The 12,831-nt window shown below is 43.7% G+C and overlaps 2 protein-coding genes across 2 annotated transcripts in view; both read left to right on the top strand.

Moving 5' to 3' along the window:
* Positions 1–12,831, top strand: part of LOC311445464 (protein FAM83D-A-like) — a 102,491-nt gene that overhangs the window by 79,762 nt on the left and 9,898 nt on the right. The gene's annotated exons all lie outside the window — the stretch shown is intronic.
* The window catches only part of LOC311445462 (uncharacterized protein), a 342,727-nt gene continuing 339,704 nt past the window's right edge, over positions 9,809–12,831 (top strand). Inside the window, exon 1 of the mRNA XM_084537630.1 lies at positions 9,809–9,965. The gene's annotated coding sequence lies outside the window, so the exon portion shown is untranslated. The remainder of the gene's footprint in view (positions 9,966–12,831) is intronic.

Below are 12,831 nucleotides of genomic sequence, written 5' to 3'. Positions count from 1 at the left end.
AGCCCAGGTGAACGGGTTACAGCAGACATCTGAGTGCTTCTGAAAACTTCATTTTCTTGCAATCAGCTGGGGAAGAAGACACTTGATCCTGTGCTCACAGTCAGCCCTTCTGGCTCTGAGCTTCCTTTGCTGAGAGTCTGCACAGCTCTGCTCTCACCTGTGTGAAACCGCATCTCCCACAAGCATGCTGGGTCCTCTGCGTGAGCTGGGAGAGGCTTGCAGCACGCCTTGCCCATGCACATCTGCATTTCCTATACTCAGGATGCTTTTGCATGTTTTAAAGTTTGTTTTGCCATTTTTATTAAGAAGAAAAAAAACCCGCGTTTCTCATTTACGTGTTGTCAAACCAGCTGGTGATTCGGCTGCGGGAGCTGAAGCCCACGGGAGCTCACTGCAGCTGGTCACAGCTCTCCTGGCCACCAGGCACCCAGTGCAGCTTTCCCTCTGCCCTGCAGGTGGTACTGTTCGACCACTTTGCAGCCCTCTAAGGCAAGGAGCTGCAGCTTTTCGGGGACGCTTTAGCAGCGCATCTGGGCGCAGTTGCAGGCACGGAGCTGGGCTCTGTCCGCTGCTCCCGATGGGTGCAAGGACCAAAGGCGTGCCCTGTCCCCGGCACACCCGGTGCACCCATGTGGCTCACCCACAGCCCTCCTGAGAAAGCACCAGCCTGTGGGGCAGGAGGGGTTTGTGCCTGTATCAGAGCAGCAGCCTTAATCCTTAATGTAGGCAGCTTGGGGCAACGGGCAATAACTTTTCCCCTTGGGAATTCAACATCTTTTCAAGGGCAGATTGCCAGAGTTTGTGTGATTTAATCAGCTCCTTCTGGGCTGCTGAGCTGGAGAAGAGCAGGGCAGGGCTCTGGGGACTCTGGCTGTTGACTGATTTCTTCTTCTGGGGAGCTGGTGCACAGAGCAGGAGGCTGAGAGAGGGTGACGGGCACCTTGTATACACACATTGCATGCTTCTGGTTAGGTCTGTGTGATAGATAACGTGGTGTTCGGCTTGTCCACCAGCTAGCTTTATAGGCACTGTGCTAGCCCAGGAGTTGCTCCTGACTTGCAAAGGTAAGGGAAGAAATTTTCATCTTTCCTGACCTTAAATACTCGTATATCCGTGTCAGTGGTTCTGCTCCACCCTTTGCAGTTTTTCTGTACTTTGGGAGTGATGCTCTGCAGTTACAGCTGCTCAGCCCCTTCCAGGGGGATGCTCGGTTGTGTCCTCCCTTTCCTCTGCACACACCTGCACTTCAGTCCTGAAGACCCAGTGTCCCCTTAAAGCCTACAAAGTGGGAAATCAGCTCCCCTCCACCCTTTCTGTTTGGACCTGCCTGTGGTGTTACTCCAGCCCCAAGGAGAGGGCAGTTCCCTAAGGCTGGGTTCAGCCCAGTACAGACAAGAAGGTGTTTGTCTGATCCCTGCAGTGCTGGAGAGCCCTCACCTCCATTTGCTGCTGTGGGCGAAACGAAACCAGATGCAAACAGCACTGCAGCACCAAGTACAGCTGTTTTGCCCCGTGTTCAAGCCCTGCTGCAGCAAGTGTTGGCAGCACGATGTGTGAGATGTGTCCTGCATGTGCCTGTTTGTGCTGAGACGTCTGTGTAAAAAGCACCAGAAATAGGCACCTCTGTATCTGGCTGAAACTCATTTGGCTTTTGATTCTCTTACAGGCTTGCCATGCAGATGAGGTGTCAGCAGCTTTGAACTCCCCGTCATGAGGCTCGTGCCCCTGTTTGCAGCTCAGCACTCTGCCACATCTCCTTTGGCTGGGGCTCGTTTGCGGTGCTGTCAGAGCACCAACAGGTCCCGTACGGCAGCGCACGGAGTCAAGGCGTTTTCCTGGTGTATCCATCACTATCTCTGTCTCGTTGCCAAGCACTTCAAGCTTTCATCAGATCAATTTTCTCCCTTTGAAAGAAAAGAGGCTTGTTAACTTGTGTGCAGGGCAAAGGGAAGCATTCACCTGCCTCTCCCCAGGGTGCTGTGCAGGCATGGAGGGATTTGGGAAATGTGGTGAAAGCAGCTCAGGGTTCTGGCTGTGCTCACTGTAAGCCTTTGAAATACTGAGAATGGCTCAGTGGCTGGATGGAGGCTTGCAAATGGGTGGACAGATGACTGAACGTCTGTAATAGGTGGATTTTATGAGTTTCTGCTCTTTTCTGGAGGCTTGCCTTCTGCATGGACTTCTCATTCCTAGACTCATCGCTTTGAGAAGGTGAAGTGGGGAAACAGAGGCTGGATTTTGCCCATGTCTCATTGGAGAGGGAAGTCGTGGGGTATCAGCAAGGGGCTCTGTGTCCCTCAGGTCTGTGTGGGGCCAGTCCTGAGTGTGTTTTTTTCTGGTCCTGCCTTCAGCTCTGGTTCTTCATCCCAAAGCCCTCCCTGCCAGGCCTCCTGTTCTCTCCGCTGACCGCCCACTGCTCTGAAATCACTCCCCATGGAGTCGAGCGGTTCAAAGACAACAGAGGCACCAGATTAATCATTCCTCCCCTGCTTCTCCCCTCAGCCCAAATGGCTAAAGTGTCTTTATTATTAAAAAACAAAATAAAACACAGAGCAACACACACAAGAAAAGCCCTAGCGAGGGAGACAGACACAAAGCAAAGGAAAAGGAAAGGGTTAGGCTGCAAGCTGCAAATAAGCACCATCAATCATAGTGCAGTCAAAAAATGTACATGTGTTGGTACCTGCGCGTTATTGGCAGGACTCAAGAAGCCTCCTGAGTACAATCTTCAGGGCTCCTTAGATAAATAAATAAATAAATAAAATTCCATGTCCCTCTGAAAAACTGCTTGTCAGCACCGGAATGGCAGGTGCATTAACTCCCTAAGAACCAGATTATGCCCTGCACGGCAAAAAAATGCAAACACAGAGAAATAAGATGTCAGTCAACTCCTGTATCCTCCTGGTGTTTTTGTTATTGTTTGTTTGTTTGTTTTGACGGAAAGTACTTTGAAATATAAATGCAGTCCTTTGTACAAATGGATCCAGGAAAGAGAGATACAAATGAATTCATGGTCCAGCTATCCTGCTTGCATATTTACTCTAAATTTGCATCTGCCCAACATATAAATTTTATTTTCTGTTAGTACTCCACAACGATAGCTGAAAAGTTAAGATTTGGTTAGAAAATAGCCTCTACTGCTGCTCTGATCGCGAGTCCCTTGGTGGGCTTCCCATCCCCTCCTGTAATCCTGCCAGACCTTGACACATCCCAGTGCCACCTGGCTGCCTGCCTGCCCCTTTCCTTGGCTCCTCTTAGCTCTGAAATGTTTCCTCTAAACACCCACCTCTTTGAGAGCTACTGTCTTTTTCCCTTAGACCTATACTGCACTCTCCCTTTCCTTGTCTTTTCTTTCATCCTCCTTAGCTGAGGACTTCAGGTTGCTGGAGATATGGCCTGGGCTATTCTGCAGATGTGCTCTACATCTCTGGAGCTGTTACCATCCTTCTGCTCCTCCCTGCTCCTTTTCATATATATATAAGAATATATATATAATATTCACGTATATATATATTGTGTGTATATCTAGAACATATATATATTTTTTTTCCAGCGGAAGCCGTGAAGAAGCAAGTTCCTCTCCCAGGATGAGTAAAGTTTGCATGACCTTGTGCCAGAAGATAAATGTTTTTGTGGAAAAGGCCATTAGCCCTTCCCTGAACCTGGCAATGTGTTTCCTAAGATTCTTATCACATGTAGAAAGACGCCAATTACTTTTAGCTGTGGGTGAGCCAACTGTTCCTAGGACAACCTTCAGCCCTCCCAAGGACAGCAGAGGTGTCTGCCTGTTCCTGCTCGGCCCTCCTCAGGATCGGGGCTGGGCAGCTCTTGGGGCCGGGTGATGGTTGGGATGAGTGTGGTGGAGTCGCACAGGAGGGCTGCATCCTAGTGCCTGACCTAGCCTTGCCTGGACCAGGGATGGTTTGGCATCAGCACAGAGAAGCTGGCACGATGACAGTGACCCTGGGTGGCCACCGGGCCAAACTCATCACCTGGAGCCCAAAGACACTTTGCTTCATTGCAAATTCACAGATCCATTTGTTTCTCTCTGGGGGGTGTTTTGATAAGATAGGCCTGGTGCTACACCTTCTGTTGTGTAATGGAGATGTTTCTAAAAGATTTTTTTTTTTTTTTCTTGGCTTGATTTTAAATTAATCAGGCTCAAAGATTTATGAGCCTCTGAAAACTGTTTCTTCGGGGATGCCCCTTGATTGCACTGAAGGCAGAGTGGAGATCTGAATTTTCAGCATGGCTTCCTGTCGGAAACAGATCAATAGCCTCATAAGGAGGATCTTGTTTCAGAGTGGGAAAACAACAATTAAGCTGGCATTTATCTGTTACTGATTCAGGATAACAAAAACAAAAAATCACGTTACAGAAATGTACAGAATGCTTGTCTGCATTATCCATGTCTGAACGAATTCAAAGCAGGATCTCCAAAGGCAGCAAAACTCTGTCGCAATATTGAAACTGTCATAAAATGTAGCTGAAGCTTTTCTCTGTCAGATGGACGAGCTGTGCCTTCTTAATTTTGGGGTTTTTGCTTTCTTTTCCTCACAGCTTCTCACCTGGATCCTTGTGCTTTCTGGTGACGGCAGAGCCTGGCCACCCGCGCTGCAGAAATGACAGGTTGGAGGACAAGAGCAGGGCTGGGGCCATCCCCAGGGCTGCTGTACGTGGCCAGAACATTGGGTTCGGAGGCTCTCCATCAGCGTTCTGTGAAGGTCATAAAATAGCAAGCGGCAGAAGTAACCAGAGCCTGGGGCTGGCCCGGATCGCCCTTTCCTTTCAGAATTAAGGAGGCTGCTCGGAGCTGCTTGTGAAGAGATTGCATTGAAGAACCCCAAACTGGCTTCCACGGGGAACCGTGGCCTCCTTGCTCTGCGATATGCCCTCCTCCGGTCCAGCAGCTTTCTCTTCCAGACCACAGATTTATTTAATTTAGGTCCTACCGTTGGCAGAGGTTTTGCAGTGGGCTGTGGGTTAGGAAAAAGTAAAGAATTTTTCCTTAAGCAAAAAGGAGATGACATTGCACAGAAAAAATAGAGCAAAGAATAGTTTGTTGGCCGTTTTTCTTTTCTGCCTTGCTTCTGTGTGTGATGCCAGCAAAAGGAATTGCATTTTGGAGTGATTTAATGAAAAAATGACTTTTATTTCTAATTCCTTTGCCTGCTTCAGAGCAGAAGGGCCACACGATGGAGCTCTGGGGCTTCCATCGGGGCCTGCCTGGATTCACGCATAAAAAGCCGTTTGGAGACCTTGAAATTCTGGTTTTTATTAATTTTTCACTCAGTTTAATTTTTACATTCATTTTAAAATGGTAAATGTTCTAGACATTATAATTGTAAAATGTAATTTATGGTTGCTAGCTGAAGGTATTTACTTTTGCTTTCTTAAGATTGGAACTTTTATTTTTATTTTTATGACTGTAACAGGGTAACATTTTTCAATCTCGTGAGAGGCTGGCATCCCAGAGACAGCGTTGGACCATATAATTCTTCCAAATGACACCCTGACTGTGTTGGGGAAGCTCTCAGGCCTCTCCAGGTCTATATGCAAATATTAAACACCAGCCTTCCTGCACGTGTGTGAGAATAAATGATGTTTTGGAGTGCTCCTTGTTCCTGGTTATCAGTGAGCACTCAGCTGGTAAAATTAAACCAATGCAGTGCATTTGAAAAAGTGGATTCTTCAATTAGAATAAAAGCATGTAAAATCCCAAATAGTATGTCTATAATGAAATGAGAAATTTAATATTCTGCTGTGGAAAATCAGAGCTTTTCCTCCTACATTCCGTCTTTCTTTCTCTTTTTCTCCGTCCTTCTTTCTATTTCTTTCCCTCTTCAGAGGGGGTGAGCTCTCTCCTGCTACGTGCTGCTTTTCCTGTGAACTGGTGCTGAGCGTGTCAGATCTGTTCAGCTCTGACTGCTGTTATGACAGGGCGTGAGTGTTTAATTACAATTGTATCACATAGATGAGGTGATTCATCTGACTCGCTGGAGTTCGGCTGTAATAGCTGCGCATACACGTAGCTTCAGATGACAAGAATTTTTATTTTTATTTTTATTTTTTTTCCTATTTATACACTCCAGCCTGCACACAGAGAAGACAATGAGATTCTGGTAGCTGATGGTCTCCTGGAATATCACTTGCTAATTACTTAACTAACACAAGCAAGCATTTTACAAAAGCTTTAGGAAACACTTCTGGGACAGGGTGTGCAATATCGGTTACCGAAAATGTATGTTCCTGATTTCTGGAGGTTAACATTTTTATTAGAAATTTGAACCATTCGACAGAGGCTTCCAGAGAAGTTAGTCCCTGGTCTTAACAGCTACGGAGTGCACTGATGAGCGCCGCAGTAAACCTGCTGCTAAAAATGCTATGAACTTTATGGGGAGTTGCATTTGCTCAAGTGGAAGGTGAATTTTAGCCCTGTTTCTCTAGTCTCCAGAGCGGGGGAGAAGCCACCCAGTGTTGTTTTCTGTCCCAACTTGGAGTTGTATTGTAAGCCCAGGATTCTCCGAGCTGGGGATTCCTATAAACATTTGCATCAGGAGACTCCTATGCTAAAAGTTGTCACAAACAGCAATACCAAAGAGCAAGAGCACTGCTTGTTTCATTTTGGTTTTCTAATTCAAGGAAATATTTGATTTTTTCTTTTTAATGGGCACTTAGTGGTAGGCATTATTTCTTATAACTCCAATAGCTGTCCAAAAGGATTTAAAAACACATACACATTAGATTCCTTTTTTTTTTTTATTTTCCTTTCCTTATTTTCTTTTTCTTTTTTCTTTTTCTTTTTTCCTTTTCCTTTTCCTTTTTCTGTTAAGGAAAAGAACAGTGTCAGGGTCTGACTGCTTGGGGTAGCTAACAGAGATAATCGTCACAAGTGGACGAAGCTATAGCTTCCTGAGCGGTGTCTCAAGAAAAACGAGGTGTCACTTGCTTCAACCTTTCTGGTTCCTGTATAAAGCACAACTGTTTCTTAAGTAGAAATGAACGGCTCTGACAGCCTCCTCTCTTTCCCCTGGAAGCTATCTATAAAGAGCAGCACTGTGGCCACTTGCACCGAGTGCAGCAGGGGCAGTTCAGGAATTATTGCCTGGAGCATCTTTGGTGGCACACAAGTTCTTCTCTTAAACAACATCACTTTAGGACCATCCGATTTTCCTCAAAGTAATGACTTACAGGCATCTTTCGCTCGCCTGTTACTGCAAGGAAAGGAGATTTTCACTCTCTTCTCAGTCCCTGCAGTGCCTCAGGAACCCGTCCCCAGCGTCTTGCTCCCTGGCTGCTGCTGCCAGCAGTGGGCAGCTGCTGCTGGGCGATCTCGTGGTGCTCCTGCAGCTGCTACTCCTGCTTGTGCACAGCTCCCCCTGTGCTCTGCTCCCCCCAAAAAATAACCCCACGGCCCTCACAAAGTGGCAGAAACCCCGGCACGACTCAACCCTCAGGATGGTGATAACAGGCTTTTTGTAACTTCTGTTTTTTTTTTTTTTTTTTTTTTTTTTTTTTTTTTTTTTTAAAAAAAAAAAGAAAAGAAAAAGAGAGAGACAGTGGGGACAAGAAACTGATGGACATCTTAATGTATTTATTTCTGGCATTCTGATGAAGTGCCATGCTTATGGGAAGGGATATGTTTGCAGTTAAAGCCAATGAGTTAACTGTAATCTTTTTTTTTTCTTTTCTTTTCTTTTTTTTTCTTTTTTTTTATTTTTTTCATTTTTCTGTCTTTTAAAAGAAAACAAGTTTAAAAGGAATAACAACAACAAAAAGAATCAACTGGAATTTTCAGTAGCAAAGAATTGTCTTTAGAAGGAAAAAAATAATCTGTCAAACTGAAAACAGCTATTTTGCAAGTAACTCTAAGAAAATTAAGATATTCCCCCCTCCTTTTCTTCTCATAATCTTTGAACAATTTGATTAAAAAAAAAGAGTTTAGAATTATTAAAACACAGTAAAAGAAAATCTACTAAATGTAATAATTATAATGTTGAATTTTGTATCTACTCTTAGGAACATTTATCTCTTCTTTGTACTTAACAATTCAAAGTTCTCATTTATGGGATTTCACAACATAGATTACAATATTTTGACAATTAATTTGTTACTCCTTTTCAAGAATTAAGAGAATTATTAATTATACCCTTATTCAGAAGTCTAACTGAAGCTTTAAGTTAACATTTCCTAATAGGCATTTAATTCTGATTTAATAAGACAATTATTGCATGATAAACAAATATCAATTGATTATTAAACACATTTATTTTGGATTAACAGTGATTCCATAGATATCATAGCCATTAAACATCAGTGAAAAGAATTTCATTAATAAACTGATTTATTTACCGTGGCATAAGTGTCCTGTTCAATCTAAATTAAATATCTATTTGGGATCCTCAGCCTGTAGTGTTACCAAAGGCATCTTCATGTTTGAACGCTGCACAGAAAGCATTTCTAGTTCAGATTCGCAAGATGCAATCTCAAAAATAATCAATCCGTATAAAAAAGACTTTGGTTACTGCTAGATAACTAATTATACAGACACAGCCTTTGTGTATGTCTCTATGAGATATTCTTTGTTATTCTCTTTCTTCTGAACTTTGATGCTGTTTGAAAATAAATTTAATTACCCACTGGTTATTTACACTACATTTATTTCTTCCATCTAGAATTCTTTTCAAATTTTAAACCTGAAGGTCAATATCATTTTAGAGCAGTTTATTATTCATGGATATTGCAGAATTTCCAGAGAGAAAAATTGCTTTATTTTAAAATTAGAAGGCAAGAAAAGAATTGTAAAATGAACTGCATCAGGCCTTATCCTGCAGCACACTGTGGTAGCTGTTTTACTAAATAAAAGCTGCAGGATCAGGTCTTAGTATTTTTCTTCATTAACAACAATAATTTCAAAACTACCATTTAAGCTACGTGTATGTATGATACATGCATATTTATGAAATGATGACAGGATATCTATCTTTTCTCTAAGAGTTTTCCCACAAGACTTTATGGGCCTTACCAGGTAAATTCACACGAGTGAAAGCCCTCACGGGTACGAGTGTCAGCAGGGACGTGCTTTGTGTCCGTTTTTCTCAGCTTTGCTTTTTTAAAGGCCAAATGTTAGGTGCAGCTGCAGACCTCCTTAACCCAGTAAAATGATTTAGTGTGGCTTATGTTTGCCACATTGATTTTATTTTTTTAAATTTTTTGAAAAGTTATTTTTTGAGGAAGGTTTAAAAGCCCTTTATTGCAATAAGCCAGTTAGATGCTTAGATGACCTCAGAAAGAGCAAGCAGTTTTTGTCCCAGTGTTGAGGCTGTATGTAGACATAGCGATTCTTATCTTTGGTCTCCTTCCCCTGCACTTGTGAAAAAAAACCAAACACAGTCAAGAGGTGTTCAGTGGGGATACCCCCAGCCTGCACTTGGGGCTTGGGGCAGCAGCTGATGAGAGATAGGCAATCTTTTCTCAGAGAGCTTGTCTAGCATTTGACCAGAACAACTTCCTTGATTCTTTATTGTTTATGAGAAATAAGATTTAACAGTGGCTTATACTTGACTATGGGTGAAGGGATATTTTTTCACTTAGACGGGTTGTATATGTTTAGAATGAAAGCTGTCGAGAGAGGAATTCGAGTTGTAATGAGTATGTTGGGATGGAGAAAGTTGCTTCTGCCTGTCTGAGGGCATGTCAGAGCCCAGCCTCATCAGTGCAAACAGCTGTGGGGGCTCCCTGGAGGGTGGTGTTTGGGGTGGGGATGCTGATGGAGGGAAAGCAGCTCAGTTTGCTCCCAAGCCTTTGGCTGGCCGCCCTAGCCCACCTCCAAGCCAGTGCAAACCCTGCCCTTGTTTCCATGGATAGGATCCGACCTGTTCTTGCTACAGCTGCAGGAGATGTGGAAGTGGGTGTTGGTGAGCACACAGGGGGCTCCTTCCTGCTCCTGCAAAGGACTCAGAAAGGTTGGTGAGACTTTTGCATGAGGGCAGAAAAGTGGAGCAGAGTTCCTGGCTTTGTTATTTCTCCCCTCTTCCCCTGGTTGCTTCTGGTTTTGTGCATCACTTTTTTTTTTCCTTGAATGCCTTTGGATCAAATCACAACGTTTGTAATGGTGTTTTGCATGCAGTTTCCTGGGGCTAATGGCTTGCAATCACAAAAAGTGTTTCTGTTATGGCCTCTGTCAGGTGGGACCAGCCCCAGATTGGGCAGGGGGGCTGAATGCACCAGGTGAAACATCTCCTCCCAAACTAGCCACTGATGGATTGCCTCTTCCTGCTGCAGTAAGAGGTGCTGTTAAGACCTTCTGCACACTGAAAGAGGGGTGCGAGCTTGAAGTAAGAAGGAGTTAGGTGCAGAGCTCCCCTCTGTTTCCCTCAGTAATTCTGCAGAAGGGCCGTAGGGAGAGCTTGCTCTGTTCACCTCTGGTTTCACTTAAGCCTTAACAAAGTTGAGTGATCAACTTACAAATGAAGAACTGGCCAAATTGCTGTCGAACTTAAACTGTGATGGGAAACACCTACTTGGGGAACTTGCTATGTGTGGTGTAACCTGGTCTGGAGGCGAAGACAGAGATTTTGTCTTGCATGGTGAAGCTGGGATTTGGCAGAGATGCCCACCTCATTCCCCACTATGGCTGAGCACTGTGAGCAGTTGCTGATGGGGTCTTGTGCTGATGCCACGTTCGACATCTTGGTTTTTGCAGGGCATCTGAGTTTCTTTACCACGTTTCCTATATCTTCCCTATTACTGCTTTTAAGTCATTCTTCCTTTAATTGGCTCAGGAGAAAGGACTCATTCCTTTGCCTCTAACTTTTCTTTTTTTCCCCCATGAAGTATTTAGGGAAAAAAAATTGCCGAGTATGTAAACTAGAGATCATTAGAGGTTGCAGGGTTTTTTGTTGCTGTTTTTATTTTTTTTTAAAGACTAGATTCAGCAAAATGTTTTCTCCCAGGCTCTGGGTCTCTATTTAGGTGATTTTAAGCTCTGTTATTTATTTATATATTTATTCATTAGATAGGCCCACAGTCAAGGAGAAGGGGAACGCGGGGTTATTAATCTTTCCTGTCATCCACTCACAGATGTGAAGTTCACACCACAGCAAATGTGAAGTCAGCAGTACGCAACCACAAGGTGGAAACTTCAAGCAAAACAGGCTGCGAGAAATGGGGGTGGGAGAGGGAGAACAGGAGGGGAAGAGGGGAAAAGGGAAAGGGGGAAGGGGAAGAAAAAAAAGGACAAGGGAGTGATGAATGGCGGAAGGGAAATGGAAAGATGGATGAACAAGGGAAATGGAAGGAGAGAAATGAGACGGATGGAAAAGGGTAAAGAGGAACAGCAGATAAGAGAGAAGAAAGTCTGAAGAAAGTGGGAGAGAAATGAGAGATGCCGAGACAGAATATTTAAGATAGGGCGTTAATGGAGCTGGGCCCGTCTGGGTGCTTGGATATCCTGAAGATGTAAGGGGTAATCACTCTCTCAGCATGTATATGCTATTGATATGTTAATATAATTTTCTTTTTCATCTGAAAGCAATGAAGTTTTCAAACTGGCTGATTAACTAGGTCTGGCTGGTCCTGTGTACGTACATGTATTCACAAACACGTCATATATAAATATTTATACTCTATACACAATAGTGTCTGCAGATTCCCATAAAGCAGCAGCCAGCATTAAAGGTCCTATTAGTATTGATGTGACATTGGACAGACATGTTTGTGCTGATATAACCTACTGCAATAGCAATCCCAATACAGCTTTTTGGGAATACCAAATGTAAACAGACATTATTAGAAACAGTGAGGATGTTATATTAAAAACAAGCCTGCTCTGATGTAATAGAAGGGGTTTCAACTTGTATTTGGCTACAGGTCAGTTAATATGCACATTCTTTACTATGACATAGTTTATCTTTTGGGGTTTTTAAAAATGATTAATTTCTCTGTTGTCTTATGAGACTTAGCTATTAGAGCTGGTTATTTTTATGTAGTGAAAAGAACAGAGATAACTTATCTCCTCATGCATACATATATATTCACACATCCTGCAAACTACATGTTAAATCACTGTTTTAGTTAATTTACAAAGATGGCTGTATACAGAAATGACCCATTAAATATGGCAAATGGTCAGGTTGGCTCACACCATCACCCCAGTGAAGCTAGGCTGCTCGTTCCTCCTCTGCCCGTTTCAGCATCTCTGCAGGTCTGTCCATGGGTTTAAAGTGTAAGCTGCACGTTCGGCCCCCGGGGCTCCTGCACCAGCAGTGCCAGAACCTAGGTGGGGTGGGGTGGGGAGCGGAGGAGAGGAAGGGAGCAGGCCAAAAAGCCCCAGATCCTCTGTAACAGGCAGCAATGGTAGCCTGGCTCTTCTGGCTTGTGCTTATCCCCTTTTAAAATGCTTAAGAGCAATTCTTGCTTGTGGTGGCCAGGCAGCGTGTGTCTGAGGTCTAAAGCTAAAAATCTGCCACTGAAAGTACTTCCAGGGTATTTAGCCCTTGTTTGCGAGAAAGGGAAAAACATTCAGTATAATTTACAGGAATCTTACTGTCTGCACCTGGAAACACCTCTGAAAGGGTCCCTTTTCTGGAGTTAACGGGCCCCTTCCCACATTCAGATTCTCAAGGAGTAACTTGTACACAAGACTTGTGTTTTGGTTGGTTTATTTGATGACCTGCTAGATGCATTTATTTACTGGATTTTTGGTGTTCAGAAGATTTCTGCAGGCTTCTGTGAGTTATTCTACATTTGTTGTAGTATTTTTGTATAACGCACCTGGGGTTGTTAGCTTTAGGACTTAAATACCTGCTTTGTTCTTGTACCAGTCCATAA

Source organism: Aythya ferina, assembly GCF_964211825.1.
Source record: "Aythya ferina genome assembly, chromosome: 16".
NCBI lineage: Eukaryota > Metazoa > Chordata > Aves > Anseriformes > Anatidae > Aythya > Aythya ferina.
Note: the sequence above shows the minus strand (reverse complement) of the source record. Positions and strands in the feature narration are given on the sequence as shown.